Source organism: Rhinopithecus bieti, unplaced genomic scaffold (assembly GCF_001698545.2).
Source record: "Rhinopithecus bieti isolate Rb0 unplaced genomic scaffold, ASM169854v2 scaffold_21155, whole genome shotgun sequence".
NCBI lineage: Eukaryota > Metazoa > Chordata > Mammalia > Primates > Cercopithecidae > Rhinopithecus > Rhinopithecus bieti.
Genome location: NW_016810615.1, coordinates 512419 through 519260, shown reverse-complemented (window position 1 = coordinate 519260; position 6842 = coordinate 512419). Strand labels below are relative to the sequence as shown.

At 40.4% G+C, this 6842-nt stretch overlaps 1 long non-coding RNA gene across 1 annotated transcript; it reads right to left on the bottom strand.

The window, feature by feature from the left end:
• Positions 1-394: 394 nt before the first annotated feature.
• On the bottom strand, positions 395-996 carry LOC108542479 (uncharacterized). The gene is made up of 2 exons (XR_001889289.1): positions 928-996; positions 395-751 (listed from the first exon to the last, which is right to left on the bottom strand). It is a non-coding gene; the product is annotated as an uncharacterized LOC108542479 (long non-coding RNA).
• Positions 997-6842: the final 5846 nt, after the last annotated feature.

Sequence of the window (6842 nt, the reverse complement as noted above, 5' to 3'; positions counted from 1 at the left end):
AACATTTGATTTGACTGGGAATTATATTCTGTTCGAGTTTGGGTGCTACGTTTGGAGATCACGATGTACCCTACTGAAGCAGCATGTGAACACCAGGAAGAAAAATAACAATTACTTCTTGAAAAAGAGTGATGAGACCATGATCAAAGACTGGTCTTTTTGGTTGAGATAGAGAAAGTGCCAAATGTCTGATAACATTAGATTAATTTGAGATCCAGAGAACGTTTGGGTCAAGCCAACAAATTTATCCTTATTTGAGCTCTTAGCAACCTGTATGGCAGGTGTTTATTACTCTTGGACAAGTGCCTTCTGTTTATCTGGAAAGCGTTCATTGAGACATGAGTCTCCATTATATAGGTGTGACATGAAGTGGTAAGAAGTTGTCATGCAAACCCATGTTGTAAGGAACCATGTTTTATTTGGAGAAGATGTTCATGATGAAGAATTTCTTAGACAAAATGCAGATTAGACTCATGTTTACATCATCCCCAATTATAAGATCCCCAGAGAAAATGTGTCATTGTCCTCCATCGAGTTGTGCTTATTTCAGGCAAAATTATTTTTGATGCGTATCCCTCCTTTCTTGGTGCCTGGTAAACAATAACTCCAGCTGTCAAGTGCTGATGCAAGAGATGGAAATTCCATTTTTCTTTTCTTCTACAGGAAACGCAAAGATCCTCCATGCAATCTCCTGGGCTATTGTCATATAGTATGATTTATGTATTTCTCGTATGTTTCTTTCTTTTTAAATCTGGAAGTATATCCTTTTGTTTTATTGGGCTATTTATTCTCTTGACACCCTTGGATGTGAGTTAATGGAACCATGATAAAAGGATAGAGAAGTGGAACAAACAAGCCTGATGGTATAGATTCAGGACTGCCTGACAGATTAGGGATAGCAAGGAGGGGAACAAAAGATAAAATCACCTGATTCATGTGCACTGGGATGGTCCAAAAAAAACTAGTGCTTGAAGTTTCACTACGCTGTAACTCTGGAAAAGAAACACAGAAAAGATTAGCTTATTATTACAGGAATTGAGAAAAAATGTTCTTTTAAAAAAATTAATTTTGATATACAAAATCTAAAAGCTTAATCTAAGACCCTAGAACAATGTTTTGTGCTCAATGAGCATTTTATAAACATTTGTTATTTAAAGTCAGGGAAAGAGTTTATGGATGTGAGAACAACGGAATGGAGTGGACACACAACTACTATTTTATCTGCAGAGAAGAGCATACACTCCCCTTCTGGCCATGCCCCATTCATATGGCTGAGCTTGGAAGCTGCCATCCTCCTACAGATTCTGCTGTGGTGATTGATGTAGAAATGGAAACATAAATTAAAATAATCCTACTGCCTTCCCTCCACGGTAATTGGCCCAAAGAAGAACACTTAACACAAGCTGAGCCAATTGGAGGACTTCTTCCAATTTTTCAAGTTGGAACCATGGAGAGTAATAAAACTGGAATAACATAAGCTTGAAAACTGCTGTTGCCTAGTGTCCCATACTCCATACTCAGGCAGAAATGAGTCTGAGATGGTGAAGTCAACCTGTGGATGGAGACAAGAGGGGAAAGGGTCCTGACCACATTTGACCCTGGTTCCAGCTGTCCCCTAGGTCCAGTTTTATCTCTGCCCTTCATAATATTTGTCCACTTGAGCCAACACTGCCCCATGAAAGAGTTTTGACTAATACAAGGAAAAATTAAACTTGAACAAGATAGATTTGGGAGTAACCTAGGCTCTAAGCAATAGGAGGTAAAGGATTATATCATTCATCTTTATAATCACAGTGCATAAAATAGTGCTTGGTACACAGTTGGCAGTCAATAACTCTACAGTTTTTCAAAATATATTTATCAAGTGTCTGGAGAACATGCTAATTACTGATAATAAAATAGTGAGCAAGACAAGTGCAGTCATTGCCCTTAAGAAGCTTTCAAGTGGAAAGCACAGAGAAAATGATAACTGGCAAATAGCATAATAAAAAGTAATACATTTTTTTAGGAGACTGGGTCTCACTCTGTCTCCCACACCAGAGTACCAGGGTATGATCATAGCTCACCGTAGCCTCAAACTCCTGGGCTCAAGCCATCCCCCCGCCTCAACCTTTTGAGTAGCTGAGACTACAGGCATGTGCTACCGCCCTTAGCTAATTTTTTTTTTTATTTTTTATAAAGATGGTATTTCAGTATGTTGCCCAGGCTGGACTTGAACTCCTGGCCTCAAGAGATCCTTCTGTCTCAACCCCCAAAATATTAGGATTACAGACATGAGCCACCACCCCTGGCCAAGTAATACTTTTTTGATAGGGGGAATATATGATTAGTTATAGTTTTGGTATGACAAGTAGATAGCCTAGTTAATCCAAGTTAAAAAGGGAATTATTAGTTAATGGGGTGTCTGACAGAACACAAGAGGAGGAACACAGCCTGACTTTTGGGAGGACAGGGACTGGGAATTGGAGAGTCATTGTCTCCCTAGGAAATGTTCTTTCTGACTCTCCTCTCTGCTTCTCCTTTTCTTTTCCCAAAAACTGTCTTATTTGCTCCCCACTCCAAGTGCTGTTGTAAAACTGGTCACAGCTTTTAAGTACAGACCTGTCCAGAGAAGACAATTATATTGACCAGAATTCCCCTAAGGAGGAATATCTACTCTTGAAAGTAATGTTTCAATAAGCTCTTCGATTAGTTGATTGCCTTAGTGGGTGAGCCCTCAGGGCATGCTCATGTCTGAAAAGATGCTTGCTGTAAATTACTATGCACCAAATGTGGAGGAGAATTAGTGGGGCCCAGGAGAGAGACAGAGTAAGGAAGGAGAGGGAGAGGGGAGGGACTGAATGAACTCTCCCACCTCCATTCCATTTATAGTAAAGACTATTAAAATTATAAGATACTGGGGATGACGGATATTTTACTGGAAACTAACAAAAGAGCTGAGTTGTCTGGGTTGCAGCAAAATAAGACAGTGCCGGGAGCAGGAACAACCAAGTCACACAAGCTAAAGGTTTAGCCACCTGGAGAGGTTGACTCATTCTCTTTCTTAAATTTCAGATGACCAGGAAAGAATTCTGGTTGGCTTATCTTGGGACAAGTGGGGCTGATAGAAGAGTGGGATTATGTACAAAATGACAGTTGTATCCACATCTATGTTGAGGTCGGCTGGGGTGTTACCAGTGGAATGTATCAGAGTTACCCACTGGGAATCTGTATGGGTTTACAGCAACCTCAATTCTTGCTTCCTCAGAAGAAAGAATTCCACTGAGGGGCATAAGGCAGAAAAACAGACCAAGGCAAGATTCAGAGCAGCAGTGGAAATTTCTTTAAAAAGGCTTTACAATAGGAAAGAAAGGAAAGTACACTTGGAAGAGACCCAAGCAGGCAACTTGAAGTACAAGTTCGGCATTTAACCTTGATCCTAGGACTTTAAAGGCTGGCCCACTTCTGGTGTCTTGCATCCCTTTTCCACGATTCTTCCCTTAGCGTGGGCTGCCCGCATGCACAGTGTCCTCCTTATCTTTAGGAAGTGAACACTCCTAGTGTGTTTAGGAAGTTGTACGCTTAGCCACCTGAGGCGTTCTTCCCTTTTCGGATGGAGTGCCACAGGAAAGTCATGCGCCACCATTTTGTCTCATAATGCGCATGCCCAGGAAGTTGCTTTTTCTCACATCTGCAGTCAGTCAACACTTTGGTGCAACAGGTGTAGACCATCAGGAAATGGCCTCTCCCTGGCACTGGCTGCTAATTTATCACTTTTAGACAGGCAATGTGATAATTGCCAAACCATCACTCAACATTCCTGGTGGAGGGGAGGGCGCCCTCTCCTGCCCTGCTCATGCTTAACTACCCGTAACAGAGGGGCAGTTAAGGGAATTTCTTGTGAATTGGTCAGAGCTTGCAAAAGGTCTTCAATACAGGACAGAAATGGGTGTCTAGAATATATGTGTGAGAGACATCTCGTCCAAGCTAAATGTTCTTTGAGTGAAAGAATTAATACACAGAACTTTCTTGGATGGCTTGGCAAACGCTGTGATATAAACAGAAGAAAGACAAAGCTATGGGTCATCAGAAGTCTAGGGTGAGAAAAAGATATGAGGTGAACAGAGGGTCAGGAGAATCCGTGGTGTCAAGAAAAGTAGAAACCAAGACAGAGAGAAACACTGGGAGCCTGTGGATGAAGAGGGTGAAATAATGAAACACAACCATGTGGTAACTGAAGGGTGTTCCAGTTCTCCTTGACGTCTGACTTGGTGAGCAAAGGGCTATTATCCTGAAGACCTGGTTTTGTTTAACTCTTGGATGTTTCTCTCTCTCTCTCTCTCTGTGTGTGTGTGTGTGTGTTTACCTTACCTACTTCCTTCCTTATTTTTTAACATATCCTTACAAATAACTCTTATTATCTGAGATGCCCTAGGCATGTTGGTGATCCTGAAAATCTGAGAGAGTTTAATAACAAAACCACCAAGGAAGAAAGGAAGGAAGAAAAGAAAAAGAGAGATCATTCTTCTTATCAAGTAAGAGCTAACTTCTCTCCTCCAATTGCTGTTTTATTCTTATTTCAGTTTTCCTGCCCATTTCCACTTCTTTATTCTTTGTGATCCTTTCTCTCGTAGCCTTCAAAAAAAAAAAAAACCAAACCGAAACCTAATCCTACCTATCTTTCTCCTTTGCTGTTCTATTTAGTTACAGCATAATGATGTACAGATGCTCACCAGGTTACTCGACACTTGACTTATGCAAATTTGACCTTATACAAATTATTATATAAGGAACACAGTAAAGTTTTAGAAATGTAGAAAATTTGCATTTTATATGAAAACAAAAAGTAGCCTAGAGCATAGATGAATGTTAAGAAACCAGTTGCCCTCCATCTTCTGTTGTTTTGATGCATCATGTCACATTGCCATGTGTTAGAATCACAGCCCTCCATCCTTGACTCTACCGTAGTACAGGATGCAGTTAAGCGCTGAGACCCTGGGATCTGGCTGCTTGGATTTGTGTCCTTTTTCTACCATTTTCTAGCTGAATGACCTTGAGTAAGTCACCTAAATCCTCTAAGCCTCAGTTTTCTCTTTCTCTTTTTCTTTCTTTCCTTTCTCTCTCTGGTTCTCTTTCTTTCTTTCTCTCTTTCTTTCTTTCTTTCTTTCTTTCTTTCTTTCTGTCTTCTTTCTTTTCTTCCTTCCTTCCTTCCTTCCTTCCTCCCTCCCTTCCTCCCTCCCTCCCTCCCTTCTCTCTCTCTCTCTCTTTCTTTCTTTCTTTTTTTTGATGGCGTTTCACTCTTCTTTGCCCAGGCTGGAGTGCAATGCTGCAATCTTGGCTCCCCGCAACCTCCGCCTCCCGGGTTCCAGCGATTCTCCTGCCTCAGCCTCCCGAGTAGCTGGGATTATAGGCGTGTGCCACCATGCCTGGCTAATTTAGTATTTTTGGTAGAGACAGGGTTTCTCCATGTTGGTTAGGCTGGTCTCCAACTCCCAACCTCAGGTGATCGCCTGCCTCAGCCTCCCAAAGTGCTGGGATTACAGGCGTGAGCTTCCCTGTGCCTGACCTAAGCCTCAATATTCTAATCAATGAAGTAGGGATAATGTTTTCTTTCTCAGAGTTGTTATAACAGATAGATCAAGTATGGAGCTTCAGTGAATACCCTTGCTAGTAAATTCAGAGTTTGATGTTGTTGACCCCAATGGCAAGGCTTCTTCTTTTCCTGACCGACGTATTAAATCTTTTTCTACTTTTAAGTTATGACAAAACCGAAAAGAACAACTGCATAAACTAGAGAATCTGTCATAGCAAATCTAGCACTGTGGGGGTTCAGATCTAAGATTAGTCTATTTTTTTTTTTCCTTAGGAGAGTTGAACTGAGCTACTATAGTGATGAAGTGAATTGATATTCCTCCAAAATGCTTTTCCAGATGTTTAGCAAAGCTCTTAATTCCTTCTATTCCAATCATGGTCTCTCATTCTAAGTTCTCCTGAATTATTAAGTGAAAGGGGTGGGTGAGAGGGGGGTGAATGGGGTGGGAATATTTAAACCTGGTTTGGAGAAAGTGAAAGTAAAGGGAGGAGAGCAATATTGAAGATTGTAACCTAAATATTCTCCCTATAAATACAACTTCCTGCAGAAACTCAAGTCAGATGTCTTTAAGCTGCAATACAGTAGAATAAAACATTCTCCATCCCTCATTGAATGGAGAATTTATCAGGCTGCATTTTTAAAAATCTCCTTTTGTGGAACTAGTGAGAGTCTCTGGGAACCAAGTTCATATCCATAATAATGAAGCTAGATAAGGGTACATGACTCAGATTCTGCCCATCAAAACAAACCATCGAAGCACCATGTGAAAGGCTTTGATAAGGCCCTGTGAAGACAGTTTATGCAGTTCATTTGTCATTGAATATGGTTTCATTCTTAGCACCACATTTTTAAACAGCTTGATTTTTAAAAAATCAATAGTCCTTGAGTAAGAATGACATCAGGACAACAATCTTCAATTTAATATTGAGGGCCCTTTTTCACATCTTTTTTAGCTTTAAACTGACTTGTATCATAGTCTAAATTCCAACAGTGACTTTCAAATGCTTCCAGATTAATTCTTTCTTACTTTTGTCATGTAGCACATGTACAGTCTCTTTTTTACTAGTGGTTTTCAAACTTGCGTTTTGAGCTGAGAAATCTCTTATCAAATAAAATCTGACTCAGAACCCAACAGCATAGTGGAACTGCTCAGGAAGTATTTCCTATCTGGAAAATCATTGCCCTATACCAAAAATACTTTCACTGACAGGTTTCCTAACCAGAATAGAGGAACATTAAAAATCTAAGTTGCTCAAAGAATAGAAATTTG